This window comes from Microcaecilia unicolor, chromosome 2 (genome assembly GCF_901765095.1).
Source record: "Microcaecilia unicolor chromosome 2, aMicUni1.1, whole genome shotgun sequence".
NCBI classification, from domain to species: Eukaryota; Metazoa; Chordata; class Amphibia; order Gymnophiona; family Siphonopidae; genus Microcaecilia; species Microcaecilia unicolor.
Window position 1 is genome coordinate 347419744 of NC_044032.1, and position 21070 is coordinate 347440813.

General features: G+C 46.4%; 1 pseudogene; it reads right to left on the reverse strand.

Annotated features, from left to right (window-relative positions):
- Window positions 1–21070, reverse strand: part of LOC115463715 — a 180716-nt pseudogene that overhangs the window by 70092 nt on the left and 89554 nt on the right.

Below are 21070 nucleotides of genomic sequence, written 5' to 3' on the forward strand. Positions count from 1 at the left end.
GGAATGCAAATGAGCTGCTCGTTGTAGCTCACTTGCATTCTCTATTCCATCGTTAAAGTCGGCCAATAGGCCGGTGGAGCATGCGCAGAGCAGCCAAGCGTTATGCTGGCTGCTCTGCGCATACCAAATAGGCCTCCCTGTGCCACCGTAAGACGACACGATGCTCACCCCCTCCGATGTGGCTCAATCCAGAGGACAGTGCAGTTGAGGACGCCCATCCAAAAAAAACATCCATTTTGGCCGTCTTTTTTGGCAGTGCTTCACTCAGCTCAGAGACCAGGAAGTCTCTGAGCCAATCACAGCGCGTTTAGCTCGGCTAAACGCGTTATGATTGGCTGAGGGACTTCATGGTCTCTCAACTGAGTGAAGCACTGCCAAAAAAGACGTTTTTATTATTGCAAGAGGGGAAATGACAGCCCAAATGGGCGCCCATCCAAAAAAAACACGCCCATTTTGGCCGTCATCCCCCCCCCCCCCCCCCTGCAATAATAAAAACATCTTTTTTGGCAGTACTTCACTCAGCTGAGAGACCAGGAAGTCCCTGAGCCGAGCTAAACAGTGCAGTGATTGGCTCAGGGACTTCCTGGTCTCTCAACTGAGTGAAGCACTGCCAAAAAAGCCGTTTTTATTATTGCAAGGGGGGAATGACCGCCAAAATGGGCGTTATTTTTTGGATGGGCACCCATTTTGGCTGTCATTTCCCCCCACAATAATAAAAACATCTTTTTTGGCAGTGCTTCATTCAGCTGAGAGACCAGGAAGTCCCTGAGCCGAGCTAAACGCGCAGTGATTGGCTCAGGGACTTCCTGGTCTCTCAACTGAGTGAAGCACTGCCAAAAAAGCCGTTTTTATTATTGCAAGGGGGGAATGACGGCCAAAATGGGCGGGTTTTTTTGGATGGGCGCCCATTTTGGCCGTCATTACCCCCCACAATAATAAAAACATCTTTTTTGTCAGTGCTTCACTCAGCCAAGAGACCTGGAAGTCCCTGAGCCAATCACAACGCGTTTAGCAGAGCTAAACGCGCTGTGATTGGCTCAAACGCGTTGTGATTGGCTCAGGGACTTCCAGGTCTCTCGGCTGAGTGAAGCACTGACAAAAAAGATGTTTTTATTATTGCGGGGGGGGGGGGGGGGGGGGGGGGAGGGGGGTATGACAGCCAAAATGGACTTTTTTTTTTTTTAATGGACGTCCTCAACTGCACTGTCGAGCCGCATCAGAGGGGGTGAGTGGCGGGGCATCTTGGGGGGGGGGGGGATGACGGCTAAAATACACATTTTTTTAAAAAGCGGAGCACTATTTTCTTTTTTGTTACTTTTCTAGCAGATTTTTCTATCCCGTCCAGACCTCTCGTTAGATTTTCCAGCGTTAAGGCAATCAGAAAAGGTTAGTGCATCTCATTACAATAAGGTTTCTACACAATTTGCTCATCTGCATTCCGTTTTCGTTAGCTGCTACCGTCGTCGGGGAAAAAAGTCTTTAGTGCATGCCAGGGTTTACTACTTGCTTGTTAATGGCTTGTTAAGTTTAGTGCATCTGGCCCTGAAGTTACTGCTTCACTTCAAAACAGACCAACAAGGATGAAGAAGGGAAGGCTGGAAGCACAGCCTTGGGAAATATTTTCCTTTTACTGCTGGAACTCTGTGTACAAATAGCGAGAGAAGAATTTCTTACCCGATCAGAAAGCAAGACAGACATTTCCCTTCTGAATTCTGGAGCGGGTGCTGGAATGGATTAAATTTCCCTGTTTCTGGAAAGATGAGTAAGACTAGAGGAGGTTGGGCTGATTCCTGAAAGTCTCAGATAAAGTCCTTCTTCTCCCCTCTGAATATCTGGGACTGGGCCTTGCAAGGATTTCCAGTCCCAAAAGACGAGAAAACTCTGCTCTTTGCAGCTCTACACAAAGAGAACCAACCAAAGCATGAGCTAGCTCAAAGCTCTTCATTCCTCCCCCTTTACTGAGGTCATCCTGAAGTAGCCCACCTCCTTAAGGTGGATCCGTAGAGATAGCAGGTCCCACACAGGAAGAAACAGACCAGAGAACTGATTCCCCTCCCCTCCCCCGTTACAAAGCCGCACTAGTTGCTGCTGGTACTGTAATGCGAAAACACTGCCAGTGCAAAGAACATGGATGTTCTTGTAATGCGAGAACACAGCCAGTACAAGGAACATGGATGTTCTTGTAGGGACACACAGAGATCCATCTTATAAAATGGCCACAGGGAGGTCTATGCAGAGTAGGGGGTCTAGGAGGTTTAATAGACAGGAGTGGAAGTGAGCCTATCTACTCCTCTGGAAGCAAGGAAGCCATTTGGTTAATCTCTGTTTCTACTTCACCGCGCAGCCGTCATCTCTAGTACACTCAAAACAGTACAAGCAAAAACCTACCAGGTGCTGCATCCACATTGTCATTCGTTGTTGGTCCACCTGTAACAAGTCTAAAGCTGTTTCAATTGGATAGGCAGTGCCTTAAAGGGTTGAGGACAAAAGATTTTTATTTTTATTTTTACTTATTGGACAGCTTTTTAATTTATTTGAAGAAATAACAATTGAATATCACTAGAACAGCTTAAAAATATTATAGCTGGTAGAAACAGCAATTTTAAACTCTGTATTTTGTGCTCATTTTTCTACACTAATAACTTAATAAATAAATGCAATGTATACAATACAGGTGGCCAAATTTCAGCAAGGATATCCTGTTTCCTGATGGGTTCATCTTAACTGTTGTAATCTGCCTTGGGAAACCTGGTGTTATAAAGATGATGGAATATATTGAGGTCAAATGGGAGTAGAATTAAACATGCCTTTCATTCGGGCACATAGCATCACATCATCTAGTTTGTAAAAGTTTACCTTAGAGATACACAAATAGATTATTCTGTTTTGAACATGTTTCGGGGCAAGTGTTTTTTATAAGTCAAAAGAAAAATAAATATTTTGTTTCATGCAGATCTTTTTGCCACACTGAACTCTCTCCTCAAAGTACCTTCACCTCCAACCCCCCCCCCCCCCCCTTCACTTTCCCCCCAGACTCTGGCTGAGTTCTTTCGTGATAAGGTTCACAAGATTAAACTTGAATTTTCATCCAGGTCACCTCCACCTCTCCTTCCCTTAGCCCATTCTCTCAACCCTCCAACCCCTGCCTCCTTTTCTTCCTTTTCTGAAATCACTGAAGAGGAAACTACACATCTTATTTCCTCCTCGAAACTAACTACCTGTTCCTCTGATCCTATTCCCAACCATCTACTTAACACTATCTCTCCTACTGTCATCCCTTTTATCTGTCATATCCTCAATCTTTCACTGTCCACTGCGACTGTTCCTGATGCCTTCAAACATGCCGTAGTCACACCACTCCTTAAAAAACCTTCATTGGACCCTACCTGCCTTCCAACTAGCGCCCCATCTCCCTCCTCCCTTTCCTATCCAAGATACTTGAACATGCTGTTTACCGCCGTTGCCTTGACTTTCTTTCATCTCAAGCTATTCTTGATCCACTTCAATCTGGCTTTCGCCCTCTTCATTCAACTGAAACAGCGCTTGCTAAAGTCTCCAATGATCTGTTCCTGGCCAGATCAAAAGGTCTCTATTCTATCCTCATCCTTCTCGATCTATCTGCTGCTTTTGACACTGTTGATCACAGCCTACTCCTTGATACACTGTCCTCACTTGGATTTCAGGGCTCTGTTCTTTCGTGGTTTTGTTCTTATCTCTCCCAGCGTACCTTTAGTGTATACTCTAGTGGATCCTCCTCTACTTCTATACCACTGTCAGTTGGTGCACCTCAGGGATCTGTCCTGGGACCTCTTCTTTTCTCCATCTATACTTCTTCCCTTAGTATTAATATAGCTGTAAAATGAACTTGTGGAGCTACTGTTAGTAATATGTAATTTATCCCTAAAAACAGGTGTGGTACCGGAAGATTGGAGGGTGGCCAATGTAACATCGACTTTCAAAAAGGGTTCCAGAAGAGATCCGGGAAATTATAGACCGGTGAGTCTGACGTCGGTGCCGGGAAAAATGGTGGAGGCTATTATTGAGAATAAAATTACAGAGCACATACAAAAGCATGGGCTACTGAGACAAAGTCAGCACGGATTTAGTGAAGGGAAGTCTTGCCTCACAAATCTACTGCATTTTTTCGAGGGGGTGAACAAACGTGGACAAAGGGGAGCCAGTTGATATTGAGGGGCATAATCGAACATCGCCGGCCAAATAGATCGCCGGCGATCTATGTTGGCGGCGGCGCTACAGCTGGCCAGAACCGTATTATCGAAAAGGATGGCCGGCCATCTTTTTTTTTGATAATTTTATTTATTTATTTATTGCATTTGTACCCCACATTATCCCACCTTTTTGCAGGCTCAATGTGGCTTACAGAGTGTTGTTATGATATAGTCATTACATTATTTTAAATAGTCGGTAATAAGCTGAAGGTAGATGAGGATTTAAATGGAAAGGTGATAGGTAAGGTCGTGTGAGAGGTTTTTGAAGCGCTTGGGTAGTTTACGAGTGATTAGTTTCATTAGGATTTCTTTTGTAGGCTTTGTTGAAGAGATATGTCTTCAAAGATTTGCGAAAGCTGGTTAAGTTGTCCATGGTTTTCAGGGCCATAGGTAGTGCATTCCATATCTGTGTGCTTTTGTACGCAAAGGTAGTAGAATATGCCTGTTTGTATTTAATTCCTTTACAGCTGGGAAAGTTCAAATAGAGGAATTTGCGGGCTGATCTTTAGCCCGGCCAAATGCCTTGGCGTTCGCTGGGTTTGAGATGGCTGGGTTTGTTTTTCAGCAATAATGGGAAAAAATGCCGGCCATCTCCAACCCGGCGAAATCCAAGGCATTTGGTCGTGGGAGGAGCCAGCATTTGTAGCGCACTGGTCCCCCTGACATGCCAGGACACCAGTTGGGCACCCTAGGGGTCAGTGCGGTGGACTTCAGAAAAACCTCCCACATGCATAGCTCCCTTATTTTGGATGCTGAGCCCCCCCAACCCCCCCCCCAAACCCCACTACCCACAAATGTACAACACTACCAAAGCTCTTAGGGGTGAAGGGGGCAATTACATGTGGGTACAGTGGGTTTTGGAGGGCTACCATTACCAGCACAAGTGTTACGGGTAGGGGGGATGGGCCTGGGTCCGCCTGCCTTAAGTGCACTGCGGTGCCCACTAAACGTGCTCCAGGGACCTGCATACACGCAGGCCTCTAGGACTTGTTGCTGTTGTATAACCTTGGCACACCAGGTGACACCTGAAGACTAATCTCTTTGAAGAATTCCTTTATTTGAATAAGCACGTTTATTCACAGTTAACTGCAGATCAGAGGTTGTGCCCCACTGGCAAAGAATCTCCCTGGTACTGAGATTAGCAGTAGGTCAGAGCTGGCAGAATGGTGGACAATGCCCTCTTTCAGCCACATTCAAGGTAATAACGTTTTCTAACGTGGGTAACACATGAAAGGGATCTAAATCTGGCTTACAAAAATGGCCACTACCTTATGGACTACCGGAAACAAAACAGGGCACACTCTGACCCAGTTAGCAGGGGGGAAAAGCACTATGGGAGTAGAGCCTGTACCTTACATCCACCACAATGCATTGCTAATGTGACTCTGCAGGGCACCTAACAGAAAAGGTGTCACACTCACCCGAGAGCCACATCGCAACCAGGGAAAGGCAGTCGGAGGATACAACACATTCTGCTGTCATGGAGGTGGGTACGGCATTTGAGGCTGGCATACAGGCTGGCAAAAAAGGTTTTTAGTTTTATTTTTTTAGTATGGGAGGGGGTTGGTGACCACTGGGGGAGTATGGGGAGGTCATCCCACATTCCCTCCAGTGGTCATCTGGTCATTTGGTGCACCTTTTTGAGGCTTGGTCGTGAAAATAAAAGGACCAAGTAAACCCGGCGATATTCTGCTTATCGCCATTTTTTTTCCATTATTGCCGAAAGCTGGCCATCTGGTAGCCACGCCCATGCCCGCCCATGTCCCGCCTTCGCTTCGCCGCCAACATGCCCCTTTGAACTTTGGCCGGCGAAGCGACGGGAAAGCGGCAATGTTGCCAAAAAAGCGGCTTTCGATTATACCGATTTGGCCGCTTTTCCGAGATCGCCAGCCATCTCCCAATTTATGTCAGAAAATGGCTGGCGATCACTTTCGAAAATGAGCTGGATTGTATATCTAGATTTTCAGAAGGCATTTGACAAAGTGCCTCATGAAAGACTCCAAAGGAAAATGGAGAGTCATGGGATCAGAGGCAGTGTATTATTATGGATTAAGAGCTGGTTAAAAGATAGGAAGCAGAGAGTAGGGTTGAATGGCCATTATTCTTGATGGAGAAGGGTAGTTAGTGGGGTCCCTCAGGGGTCTGTGCTGGGACAACTGCTTTTTAATATATTTATAAACGACCTCGAGATGGGAATAACTAGCAAGGTAATTAAATTTGCGGATGACACAAAGTTATCCAGGGTCGTCTCGTCGCAGGAGGAGTGTGAAAGATTGCAAGAAGACCTCATGAGACTGGGGGATTGGGCGTCCAAATGGCAGATGAAGTTCAGTGTTGAAAAGTGCAAAGTGATGCATGTGGGAAGGAGGAACCCGAATTACAGCTATGTAATGCAAGGTTCCGCTTTAGGGGTTACAGACCAAGAAAAGGATCTGGGAGTCATCGTGGATAGGACGTTGAAATCTTCAGCTCAATGTGCTGCGGTGGCTAAGAAGGTGAACAGAATGTTGAGTATTATTAGAAAAGGGATGGAAAACAAGCATGAGGATGTTATAATGCCGTTATATCGCTCCATGGTGTGACCACACTTGGAGTATTGTGTTCAGTTCTGGTCGCCTCATCTCAAAAAAGATATAAAGGAATTGGAGAAGGTGCAGAGAAGGGTGACAAAAATGATAAAAGGGATGGGACGACTACCCTATGAGGAGAGGTTAAGACGGCTAGGACTCTTTAGTCTAGAGAAAAGGCGGCTGAGGGGTGATATGATAGAGGTTTACAAAATACTGAGTAGGTTAGAGCGGACAGATGTGAAGTGTTTGTTTACACTTTCTAACAATAATAGAACCAGGGGACACAAGATGAAATTAGAATGTGGTAGGTATTAAACAAATCGGAGAAAGCTTTTCTTTACTCAGCGCGTAGTTAGACTCTGGAACTCATTGCCGGAGAAGGTAGTGATGGCAGCTGGCCTTGCTGAGTTTAAAGGGGGTCTGGACAGATTCCTGAAGGAAAAGTCCATTGATCGTTATTAAATTTTGGTTTTTTTTGCCAGGTTCTTGGGGCCTGGATTGGCCGCTGTCAGAGACAGAGTGCTGGGCTTCATGGACCTTTGGTCTTTTCCCAGCGTGGCGGTGCTTATGTGCTTATGTACTCTGATCTCATCCCATGGTTTTCAGTATCATCTTTATGCTGATTACTCCCAGATCTACCTCTCCACACCAGAAATCTCAGCCGAAATCCAAGCCAAAGTATCAGCCTGCCTGTCTGACATTGCTGCCTGGATGTCTCAGTGCCATCTGAAACTAAACATGACCAAGACTGAGCTTCTCATCTTTCCCCCTAAAACAACCTCCCCTCCTCCCCCATTCTCTATTTCTGTGGATAACACTCTCATCCTTCCTGTCTCATCAGCTCGTAACCTTGGGGTCATCTTTGACTCCTCCCTCTCCTTCTCTGCACATATTGAACAGACTGCTAAAACCTGTCGTTTCTTTCTCTATAATATCACCAAAATTCACCCTTTCCTTTCTGAGCACACTACCAGAACCCTCATCCACACTCTTATCACCTCTCGCTTAGACTATTGCAACTTGCTTTTCACAGGTCTCCCACTTAGCCATCTCTCTCCTCTTCAATCTGTTCAAAATTCTGCTGCACGACTAATATTCCGCCAGTGTCGTTATGCTCATATTAGCCCTCTCCTCAAGTCACTTCACTGGCTTCCTATCCGTTTCCACATACAGTTCAAACTCCTCTTATTGACCTATAAGTGCATTCACTCTGCAGCTCCTCAGTACCTCTCCACTCTCATCTCTCCCTACATTCCTCCCCAGGAACTCCTTTCACTGGGTAAATCTCTCTTATCTGTACCCTTCTCCACCACTGCTAACTCCAGACTCCATTCCTTTTATCTTGCTGCACCATATGCCTGGAATAGACTTCCTGAGCCGGTATGTCAAGCTCCATCTCTGGCCGTCTAAGCTAAAAGCCCACCTTTTTGATGCTGCTTTTAACTCCTAACCCCCTTATTCACTTGTTCAGAACCCTTATTTTATCATCTTCACTTTAATATTCCCTTATCTCGTTTGTCCTGTTTGTCTGTCCTAATTAGATTGTAAGCTCTGTCAAGCAGGGACTGTCTCTTCATGTTCAAGTGTACAGCGCTGCATACGTCTAGTAGCGCTTTAGAAATTATAAGTAGTAGTAGTAGTAGTTGTTTAAACATAAATGGGCTATAAGCCCCTAAGGCAGCCCATTGGTTTTCTTATATTTTGTTCTTGTGATGACTTATACTGTGCTAAAACTGAAGACTCTTATCTCTATCTGGCTGATAATAAAAGGAGCTCATTGTGATCCACCCTAAAACACTGTTTTGTTGCTGTACATGAAGAATTGTGATATCTATATAAATAAAATCCCCCCTCAGAGTTCTGAAGCTCACTTCATCTCTGGCAGTGAAGCCCTGAACTCCTGTCCTCCTGGTAGGCTAGGTTACTATTGGGACTTCTCACCCTCAGTACTCAGCCACGCCCATCTGCTCCCTATAAAACTCACCCTCAACGTTCTATTGGCTTCTGACGTCACTGAAGCCAAGGTTCGTATGTTCGAAGCTCTGAAGCCTCGAAAAACACAGTCTCTGGGCCCCGCCCTCGCGTCAAACGTTATGACGTTGAGGGCGGAGGTGGAGCAATTCACCGCCCTCGCATCAAACGTTATGACGTTGAGGGCGGAGGCGGAGCAATTCACCAACATCGACGACGGGTGGGGGGGGGGCGGGGGGGCACAGGAAAAACAACTCATACAACGCACCTCCGTTCAGAACCATCTCAGACTGCCAGGTCCCTGCAGCCGCTTAGCCTCTCTCCTTACGTCACTGCTGCCCCTGGAGAAAACCCCGGATAAGCGCAGCCATCGACATCAGAGGGGAGAGCAGGAGCGGCTGCACAGACGACCAATGTGAGATGACTAAAACAAGTTCCCTAACACTCAAAAAACTAGCGCTTGCTGATGCAGCAAAGGTGTCAAAGGTATGTCCTCAAGAACAAGAGGCTGAGACTGCCTGTCAGCCTCATCTCCTTTTGATGAAACTCAGGATTTCTACGAAAAGGTAAAAATGCAGCCTGAACACTGACAACATCTCAAAACAATACACTTAATTCATCTCGAGGGCACCATACGTCTTTATTTTTACTGTTAGCAACTGCACGAAAATGCAGTGGCGTACCTAGGGTAGTTGACACCCGGGGCCGGTCATTTTTGAACACCCCCCCCCCCCCAAATCCAGTACTAGGCATGCCGAGAATACAAAACACTCAGGACCTATAGAGCAATTCTACCATACCATAAGCAGTCATTTCTACGAGTCACACAAGGAAAAGGAAAGCATCTTAAACACTACAGTGAGCACTAGAACATCAATTCACCTATTGTAAAACGAAACCAGACAGAATAGTACAGATCGTCGATCCTGCACAGTCAATGCCAACCGAAAGCCATGTCTTTTTCATAAACACAGATACACCCTAATCCACTATAGAATAAGTAATCATAAACTTTCTATTTAGACAAAAATTAAACTGAACCCCCAATGCCAGACTCTGCATACAATGCAACACCACAGAAACAGAAACTGTCCCCTAGTACTGTGCAAAATATAAAGACAGCAGATGTCAATTTGAAAAAAAAAAACCTAACAAGTACCAATCACCACTTTACAAATTAACAAATAGAAATAAAACAAATATAGAAAGTAAAATAATACCATTTTATTGGACTAATACATTTAGCTTTCAGAGGCCAAAACCTCCGTCCTCGGGTCAGTACAGTATAGTGCTGTTACAGTATCCTATTCTGACCTGAGGAAGGGGGTTTTGTTCTCCGAAAGTTAGTCAAAATGTATTAAAATTAGTCCAATAAAAAGATTACCTTATTTACATGTTCTATTATAAACATTTAACACATCTACAATACTTTATCCTAAAGCAAAAAAAATAAAAAATATATATTTTATTTACAGTTTGTTGTCTCTGGTTTCTGCTTTCCTCATCTTCTTTTCACCGTCTTCCTTCCATCCAGCATCTGTCTTCACTCTCTCTCTCTCTCTCTGCCATCCAGTGTCTGCCCTCTCTGCCGTCCCTTCCATCCACTGCCTGCCCTTTCTCTCTGCCCCTTCAATCCACCATTTGCCCTCCCTCTCCCATCCATCCAGGGTCTGCCCTCCCTCTCGCTCCCCCTTCCATCTAGGATCTGTCCCCTCTCTCTGCCCCTTTTTTCAGCCCCCAGTTCCAGCCCCCTTCTCCCCTCTGAACACCCCCACCCCAGTCCCCTTCTCCCCTCCCCTTCTCCTGTCTGAGACCCCCACCACAGTCCCCTTCTCCCCTCCCCTGTCTGAGACCCCCACCCCAGTCCCCTTCTCTCCTCTGAACACCCCCATCCCAGTCCCCTTCTCCCCTCCCCTTCCCTTCTCCCCTCTGAGATCCCCACCCCAGTTCCCTTCTCCCCTCTGAGATCCCCTGTCTGAGATCCCCACCCCAGTCCCCTTCTCCCCTCCCCTTTTCCCCTCTGAGACCCCCACCCCAGTCCCCATCTCCCCTCTGAACACCCCCACCCAGTCCCCTTCTCCCCTCCCCTTCTCCCCTCTGAGATCCCCACCCAGTCCCTTTCTCCCCTCCCCTGTCTGAGACCCCCACCCCAGTCCCCTTCTCCCCTCTGAACACCCCCACCCCAGTCCCTTCTCCCCTCCCCTTCCCTTCTCCCCTCTGAGATCCCCACTTCAGTCCCCTTCTCCCCTCTGAACACCCCCACCCCAGTCCCCTTCTCCCCTCTGAGATCCCCACCCGTCCCCTTCTCCCCTCCGCTGTCTGAGATCACCACCCCAGTCCCCTTCTCCCCTCTGAACACCCCACCCCAGTCCCCTTCTCCCCTCCCCTTCCCCCGTCTGAGACCCCCACCCCAGTCCCCTTCTCCCCTCCCCTTTTCCCCTCTGAACACCCCCACCCCAGTCCCCTTCTCCCCTCTGAGAACCCCACCCCAGTCCCCTTCTCCCCTCCCCTGTCTGAGACCCCCACCCCAGTCCCCTTCTCCCCTCTGAACACCCCCACCCGAGTCCCTTTCGCCCCTCTCCTTCCCCATCTCAGTCCCGTTAAAACCGGCGACGCAGCGTCGCAGGCAGCGCCTCGTGCCCTGCTTGTAAAAAAAAAATCAAATCTCCTTCCTTCTCTTCGTCTTGACGTCTTGACGTCGACTCGGGCCTTCCAATCAAATTGATTGGAAGGCCCGAGTCGACGTCAAGACGTCAAGAAGAGGAGGAAGGAGATTTGATTTTTTTTTTTTACAAGCAGGGCACGAGGCGCTGCCTGCGATGCTGCTTCGCCGGTTTTTTAAATGTGCGGTGCCGCGGGAAAGGCCACGGGAGGCGGCGGGAGCGGAGCACCCCCCACCCACTGGCACCCGGGGCGGACCGCCCCCACCGCCCCCCCCCTTGGTACGCCACTGCGAAAATGTCGTCCTCACACGATCATTAATCTGCCTTCTGGCAGGAGCCACCAATTAAAAAAAAACACTAAACAGTAGCTACTATCGGGCTAGGAGAGAGGCAGGTCTTTTTCATTGTTGTTGCTGCTGCTTTTCAACACTCAAGCGATGCAGACAGGCTCGGTGATGGTGTCAGCAGACAGGCTGTCCCGAGACCACAGATACGATCAACAGCAGCACACATCACAGAAGGCAGGTCAGAGACATTTCTCACAAGGAGTTGATGCCTGGCTGCACCTCAGTAACATGACATGTGGCACACAGAACAAGGAGAGTGGCAGACTCCCTCAAATACTACCCCCTCCCACAGCTGCCTCTCACTGCATCTCTAACATCCAAACTAACCTCTCTCTCACTCTCTCTAGAACACACACACACACACGGGACAGGGAGGAGATGAGAGGGGAGGAAAAAAAACCCACCAGTACACACTCTCTCTCACTATCTCTCTCTCTTAACTGCCTATAACTGAGAAATGGCTCAAATGGTTGTGTTCTGCTATGGAACATTTTGCTGCTGTCTTCCCATTTTGAACCCTAGCCTTGCACACTCTCTTTCACAGACACACATACATATACACACTCTCACTCTCTCACTTAAATCACTCTCACAGTCTCTCTTTCACACAGACACACACACACTTTCACTGTCTCTCTCTTCAACACACTCACTCTCACACACACATACACTTTCTCTGACTCTCTCTCTCACACACACACACACACACACACATATACACATTCTCACTACACTTGAGAAATAAAAAAAAAAAATAAACCGTTGTATTCAGACACACACACACAAGGGACACGGAGGAGATGAGAGGGGAGGAAAAAAAACACCACATGCACACTCTCTCTCACTCTCAACTGCCTATAAGGAGCAACTGACCCTCCACTGTCACAGGGACTACTAGCATCTCTCACACACACGGGACACGGAGGGGATGGAAGACAAAAAAAGAATCATTGGGTATGGAGGGGACGGCAGGGGAGATAAGGTAACAACTGGCTCAAATGGTTGTGCTCTGCTATGCAAACTTTTGCTGCTGTCTCTTCATTTTGACACTAGCCTTGCACATTCTCTTTCACACAGACACGCGCACACACACACATATACACACTCTCTCACACAGACACACTTTCTCTGTCTCATACATACACAGACACACATACATATACACACTCTCACTCTCTCTCTTAACTCACTCTCAGTCACACTTTCACACAGACACACACACACTTTCACTGTCTCTGTCTTCCACATACTCACTCTCACACACACACGGCTGGAGTGGGGGCAGGGGAGCAAAGAGAATTGCTGGGTGGCTACAGGGGGGGTAGGGGACAGAGGAGAATCGCTGGGTGCCTGGAAGGGGAGCAGGGGAGATAGAACAATCGCTGAGTGGCTGGAAAGGGGGGCAGGGGACACAGGAGACAGTCTCACTCTCTCTCTCTCTCACACACACACACACACACACACACACACACACTCACACATTCATTCTATGTCTCTCTCTCTCTCTCACACACACACACAGTCACTGTCAAACACACTCTATCAAACATACACACTCCGAGGAAAACCTTGCTAGAGCCCGTTTCATTTCTGTCAGAAACAGGCCTTTTTTACTAGTTGAATAAATAAGTGAATGTTTTTGTCCCTAGTCATGCATCCTAAGATTATATCATCCCTTCAAGAAATCCAGTTAATCTTTTAACCTATTAGTGGGGCATAACCACAGAGGCATGGTATGGTTGCATTTTCAATATTGTAATACTAGGGCCCAGCTAAGGAACAGGTTATTTTGAGTTAGTTGCACTGGACCAAACTTGCTTTCCTTGTGCCATCACTATCCAGCAGGTAGGCAGTGTCTTAAAAGGTGGAGGATAAAGGATTTTATTTATTTTTTAACATTTATATCATAAATTATCCCAAGCAATGTCGGGTTCAATGTGGCTTACATTTGAAAATACAGTGAGACAGAATAATAGAATTCAGTTATTATTATTATTTATTTGTTTTACAGTGCTTATATCCCACAATTTCCCACCTCTGGCAGGCTCAATGTGGCTTACAACATTTGAATAACAAATAGACAGGGTACAATAAATGGAAACGGGTAAGCAGGGCAGAGAGGTAAGGATAAAGAAATGGGTCAGTCCATAATAGCAACGTCAGTCCATAATGGTAGCGTCCTGAGGTTAGTGAGGCTGGACAGGATCTTTGGGGTACGCTTGCTCAAATAAGCAGGTCTTAAGCGACTTCCTAAAAGTCAGATGATCCTGAACCGTTTTCACTGATTTTGGTAGGGCATTCCACAAGTGAGTACTGACGTAGGCAAAGGTGGAATCATACATGGCCTTATACTTCAGCCTAGAACACGCAGGGTAATGGAGGGTTAAGTAAAAACGGGCAGTCCTGAGTGAGTTCCTTGGTGGTAGGTGGACAAGGGTATCCATGTACGCAGGGGCTGCCCCATAGAGAATCTTGTGGACTAGGGCACAGATTCCCCCCCCCCTTTTTTTTAATGTTGCCAATTGTAGAGCATTGCAAACAAATCATATACAAGCACTTAGCCCATAATCATCTCTTCTACATACCCCCTTCCCCATCCCCCCCTTCCTTGCTTTAGTCGTCTGCCTTTTGAGTTCTGCATGCTTGCCCATACCAGACTACTCCCTATCCTTCTTACTGCCCCATGACAACCTATTCAGAATTTGGCTGCGAGCTCTGGGTGATACTTTATTGAGATATGGCATCCAGATTGCCAGGAACCTTTCCTGTCTCTTTGGCGAAACTCTCGCTTCCCTGGATTCCCATATCATGAGTTGGTGAAGCTTGTTCCTCCAGTACAGTATGAGGGAGGCATGTCCGACACCCAATGATTAAGAATACATTTCTTCCCTACTATGCATGACTTACTTAGCAGTATGCGTTCTCCCCGCGTGCCCACTCCCCAATGCCCCACAAGATTAAACATTGTTCTTTCAAAAGTGAGGACAACCTGGTGTCCTAATACCTGACTTAGGAATTGCCTTATCCTCTGCCAGAATAAGTTGATATGCCTACACTGTCACATGCAATGAACAAAGGTCGCTCCCCCCTGCCTACATTTTTTACATTGATCAGTGTTTATTATCCCTGCATGAAATACCCTTTTCGGTGAAAAATATGCTCTGTGCACCGCTCTGAACTGGCATTCCTGGAGTTCTGCTCCTTGGATGACCAATGTTATCTCTATTAGTGACCTCCTTATAATCGTCTCCAAAATTGGTGAGTGCCTGTCCCAACTCCATCGCTCTGCCACCTCAGTCACCCTCCTTGCTGGCTGTCCCTTCCCCAATTCCCTGCAGAACCAGGAAACAGATACTTGCCCCGCTGTGTCCCCCTCTAAAAAATCCCTCAGGTTTCTGCCAAAGCTTGGTGAAAGGCCTGCCTGCCTGCGGGACAGTTGATGATATGCCAAAACCCCCATTTGGCTCCCGGAACATATATGCATGAAGTTGCTTGCCGGAATCAATGTGCCATCCTCTTGACTAAGGCTCTCTGTCAATGTTACCCCCTTATCTTGGAGCCTGCGGAAAACTACATTTTCCCTTCCGGGCATGAAATCATCATTACCTTGTATCGGCAATAGGACACTACAAGACGGGTCCTGTCTCCATCGTGGTAGCAGCTCCCTCCATACCTGCCATAACGGCCCTAGGAGCACACTCTGTTTAACCCTTTCTAGGGCACAGATTTTAAAAGTTATACGCTCTTGTACAGGAAGCCAATGTAATTTCTCACGAAGTGGACTGGAACTGGTGAACTTTGACACTCCATAGATGAGTCGGGCTGCTGTGTTTTGGACGGTTTGCAGCTTCTTTAAGAGTACGCCAGTGCACCCTGCGTAGATGCCATTGCAGTAATCTAGTCGGCGCAAGACTAAGGATCTGACTAGATTGCAAAAAACTCCCCTTGGGAAATATGGTTTCATTCGCTTTAGCTTCCAGAGAGAGGAGAATGCTTTCTTGGTGGTAGAGATGGTATGATCCAGTAGCGTTAAGTTCCGATCTACTATAACACCTGGTATGCGAAGGCTGTCAGAGATGGGCAAGGTAAAGCCTGGCACAGATAAGTTGGTGGGCCTGAACTTATTAAAGGGAGAGGCAAGACTGAGGCAATGAGCTTTTTTGGTGTTAAGTTTCAACTTGAAGGCGTTGGCCCACACAAGCATGGTATTTATTCCAAGGCCGATGTCATCAGCAATCTCTGCGAAGCTCGTACGAAATGGGATGTAAATGGTGACATCGTCTGCATAGATAAATGGGTGAAGGCCAAGTTTTGAAAGGGCTGCAGCCAGGGGAATCAGCATTACATTGAAAAGAGTAGGAAAGAGCAGCGAGCCTTGGGGTACTCCACAAATCTGGTGCCACGGAGAGGATAACTGCGAGCCAGACTTCACCTGGTAGGTCCTGGTGGTTAAGAAGCTGGCTAGCCAGGCTAGGACACTCCCACCGACACCAAAGTAATCGAGAAGTCTCAGCAGGATTGCGTGGTCTACCATGTCAAAAGCACTTGATAAGTCAAATTGCAGTAATAGAATGCTTCTCCCTATTGCTATTTCTTGCTTGAAGCTTGTTAGAAGCGTAACAAGCACTGTTTCTGTGCTGTGAAGGGCACGAAAGCCAGATTGCGATTCATGGAATATGGAGAACCCGTCCAGATATTCAGTGAGCTGTTTGTTCACCATGCTCTCCATAAGTTTTACAAACAGTGGTATTGATGCAATGGGGCGATAGTTAGTTAGATCGGCACTATCTTTTTTGGCATCTTTTGGGACTGGGGTGAGTAGTATATTCCCATGGGTGTCAGGGAAGAATCCGTTACCTAGCATGAAGTTCAGGTGCTGTGTTAGATCAGCTCTGAAGCAAGTGGGAGCACTTTTAAGTAAATAGTTTGGGCAGGCATCCAGGTAGCAGAACTTACTGGAAAATCTGTGGATCTCCTGTGCGACGGAATTGACAGTAAGTGTGGAAAAGCATAAAAATGTTCTATCTACTGGGCATCCTTCTGGATCCGAAGTTAGGTTATCTATGAACTGTTCTATTCCTGAACAGCGTTGTGTTAGTGATCTCCGGAGACAAAGTATTTTATCTGTAAAGAAGGTGGCAAGCTGATCTGCAGATGGGATGGTGGTTGATGGGGAGGTGAGTGCTGTGGAATCTAGTAGTTTGTTGACGAAGAAGTAAAGTGCTCTGATGTCCTTGTAGTCAGGCTCTAATTTTGTTTTATAGTACAAAGTTTTAGCTTTTCTGATTGCATATTTATATTCGCGCTGAGATTTCCTCCAGGCCAAAAGGCTAAGGTTGTCTTTCCGCTTTCTCCAAGCTCTTTCACGCCTCCTTGAAATGACTTTGAGCTCTTTGAGGTCCTCGGAAAACCATGGTGGTACTCTTTGCTGCCTAGACATGCGCGTTGGAATTGGTGCCATAACGTCCAATACACCCCTACAGGTTTCATCCCAGCGTAGGAAGAACTCGTTCGAATCACTGTGCTCAGACCAATCTGTATCGTAAATTAATAGCTAAAATTCCTCGGGGTCTATCTTTCCAGATTTGGTGAGTTGGACTTAGCGACTTGTTCTACAATTAAATTAGCACGGTAGATGAGAGTAATTCCTCCACCTCATTTTCCTTTCTGCACCCAGTGGGAGATTTTGTATCCTGGGGGGGCATACATCCAGCAGAATCGGGTCTATTTGATCATGAAACCAGGTATCTGTAAGGAAAAGAAGGTCAAGGTCATCGGATGTGATCCAGTCTGCGATTAGTTCAGTTTTATTACCAACTGATCTTGTATTCATATAGCCAATATGGATATTTTGATAGGAGGTGCCAAGGCTGCAAGACAGTGGAATTTTTCTCAGCTGGCGCCCCTGAGGTTGACGTGCAGTAGGTGGGCGGCAAGTATTGTAGTTGCTGAGTCGAGAAGAGGGATGTCGAGTTAGCCTTTTACTAGCATGTATGATGGGGATAAAAGAGGAATCTACTGATGAAGCTAGAGGTATGAAAGAGATGAGAGAGAGAATAAAGGACATTAAGTAGAAATTGGGTAGGTGCATGATGAGAGCGACGTGGGACCTAAGATATGAGCAGGTAGAAAGGAGCAGTTATGGTTGGTAAACCCGATGCAGTGCAGAAGTCTGCTGTGCTGGGAAGCTGCTGATTTCAGAGGTGTGGACTAAAAATATAATAAATTGAAGCAGGGTGATAATTCTGAGCTGAACACATAGATTGATATGTCTGAAACATTTAACAAAGTTGAGATTAGCATATATACCCAACTGGGCTTTTAAAAGTCTGTCCTTTAATGATACCACATGTTCAGAAATCATAGCCATAAATATAGGCAGTTATTCAAAGATTATCACATGCACACACCAGAACAGGAATTGCAAAAGTAAATAGCAACTTCTACAGAGTACATCTAAAATTAATTTTTATTTCCTTATTTCTACCTTCCAAAATTCCAGACAGCAGATGTGCAGTTCCATATACTGCACAAGCCGGCATGTTTGAAAATATAGTGAGATTAATAAAAATGCTACCAGCAATAAAGAACAGCTCATAGGTTTACAGAGATGTACAGAGATGCCAGCTGCGCAGGGAAGGGGAAACTGAGACTAACCTAATTGGTTTCAATGTTTTGATGTCACTTGGAGGGGCATAATCGAACGTCGCCAGCCAAATAGGTCGCCGGGGATCTATTGTGGCGGCGGTGCTACAGTTGGCCGGAACCGTATTATCGAAAAGATGGCCGGCCATTTTTTTTTTTTATAATACGGTTTAGCCCGGCCAAATGGCGTGGATTTCACCGGGTTTGAGATGGCCGGGTTTGTTTTTCAGCGATAATGGAAAAAAATACCGGCGATCTCCAACCTGGCAAAATCCTAGCCATTTGGTCGTGGGAGGAGCCAGCATTTGTTGCGCACTGGTCCCCCTGACATGCCAGGACACCAACTGGGCACCCTAGACATGTGGGTACAGTGGGTTTTGGAGGGCTCCCATTACCAGCACAAGTGTTACAGGTAGGGGGGGGATGGGTCTGGGTCCGCCTGCCTTAAGTGCACTGCGGTACCCACTAAAAGTGCTCCAGGGACAGGATTTGTTGCTACTGTATAAGCTTGCCACACCAGTTGACACCTGAACACTAATCTCTTTGAAAAAGTCCTTTATTTGAATAAGCACATTTACTCACAGTTAACTGCAGATCAGAGGTTGTGCCCCACTGGCAAAGAGTCTTCCTGGTACTGAGATTAGCAGTAGGTCAGAGCTGGCAGAATGGTGTACAATGCCCTCTTTCAGCCACATTCAAGGTAAGAACTAAGTTCTCTAACGTGGCTAACACATGAAAGGGATCTAAAACTGGCTTACAAACATGGCCACTACCTCATGGACTAATGGAAGTAAAACAGGGCACACTCTGACCCAGTTAGCAGGGGGAAAAGCACCATGGGAGTACAGCCCAGTACCCTACACCCACCACAATGCATTGCTGATGTGACTCTGCAGTGCACCTAACAGAAAAGGTGTCACAGTCACCCGAGAGCCACATCAAAACCAGGGAAAGGCTGCCGGAGGATAGAACACATTCTGCCGTCATGGAGGTGGGTACAGCATTTGAGGCTGGCATACAGGCTGGCAAAAAAGTTTTTTAATTTTATTTTTTTAGTGTGGGAGGGGGTTGGTGACCACTGGGGGAGTATGGGGAGGTCATCCCCCATTCCCTCCGGTGGTCATCTGGTCAGTTGGGGCACCTTTTTGAGGCTTGGTCGTGAAAATAAAAGAACCAAGTAAACCCAGCGAAATACTGCTTATCGCCGGGTTTTTTTCCATTATCCGCGAAAGCCGGCCATCTGGTAGCCATGCCCATGTCCCGCCTTCGCTTAGCCGGTGACACACCCCTTTGAACTTTCGCCGGCGAGGCGATGGGAAAGCGGCGATACTGTCAAAAACGCAGCTTTCGATTATACCGATTTCGCCGCTTTTCTGAGATCGCCGGCCATCTCCCGATTTGTGTCGGGAAATGGCCGGCGATCACTTTCAATTATAAGCTGGTTGGTCTCCTGTCTATTAAACCTCCTTGGCAGGGGTAGCCTAATGGTTAGAACAGTGGGCTGAAAATCAGGGGACTCAGGCTCAAATACCCCTTCATCTGTTTGTGATTTCTTTTTTTAATTGTGAGCCCTCCGGGAACAAAAGTACCTACTGTAAGTGAATGTACACTGCTAGTCATATATTCAGGTACAGTTGGTATGTTTCTGTTCCTGGAGGGCTCACAATTAAAATAAATAAAAATACAAGCGCTGAAGTGGGATTTGAACCTGGGTTCTTTGGTGATCAGGCTATTGAGCTAACCATTAGGCTACTTCTCAGATTTACATAGTGTTCCCTTAAGACTATCCACAATGCCTGAAGTTGTCATAATGCCTAATATCCTTTACCGGTTTCACATTCAGGGGAGATGGAGGGGGACAGGAACCACTGGAAGATTAAGGAGGTGTTGTGCCTTAATCCCTCCAGTGGACAGATACTCAAACAGAGCACCTTTCTGTAAAGTGGATGTGACAAGTTCTAGTAGTCTAAATACTGAAGTCCATCTTTTGGACCTCCCTTCCCCTTCTGCGATTGAAGCTGGATGTCCATATTTTGGGCCCCCCTTAGTCCTGCCAAAACTCACCCAGACCATGCCCGCTTGGCATATGGACATACTGCAGTGTTAGATTACCATATCCTGCTTCTGTAAAATTGGGATTTGGACATCCATGCAATAGGAACATCTACATGCCAATTTTCAGACGTCTAAAACAAGAATAGAGTTTCTAAAATAACCACGATAATGATCCTTGGAGCAGCCAATAATGATTGGTCAAGCAAGAAATGCTTGTTTTATGGCCAGAACTTGGTTTTTATTCTAAAAGTCAGGTACTTGGTTTCACTACTCAGTTCCAGTGGTAATAATTTGTAAATTGTTGGAGTGAAACAGCTGAATGGAAGAATAAGGTGAAGAATGTTTGTTTGTTTCTTGTATATTTGCGATAATACTTTTTGTACCGAACACAGCAATGCAGTTTACAATGATAAAACTAAATTACAAACAGTATCACATGAATGGAAAGGAATCTAACTCTGCTAAGGTGATTGAGATCCAGTGTTAGAAGTGAAAGCAGCTACTGTGCTCAGATTAAGCCACATTATGGGAAACCAGCTTCAGCTGTACTGCCACTTTATGCTCATTAGCTTGTATTCTCCTTTCTTTGG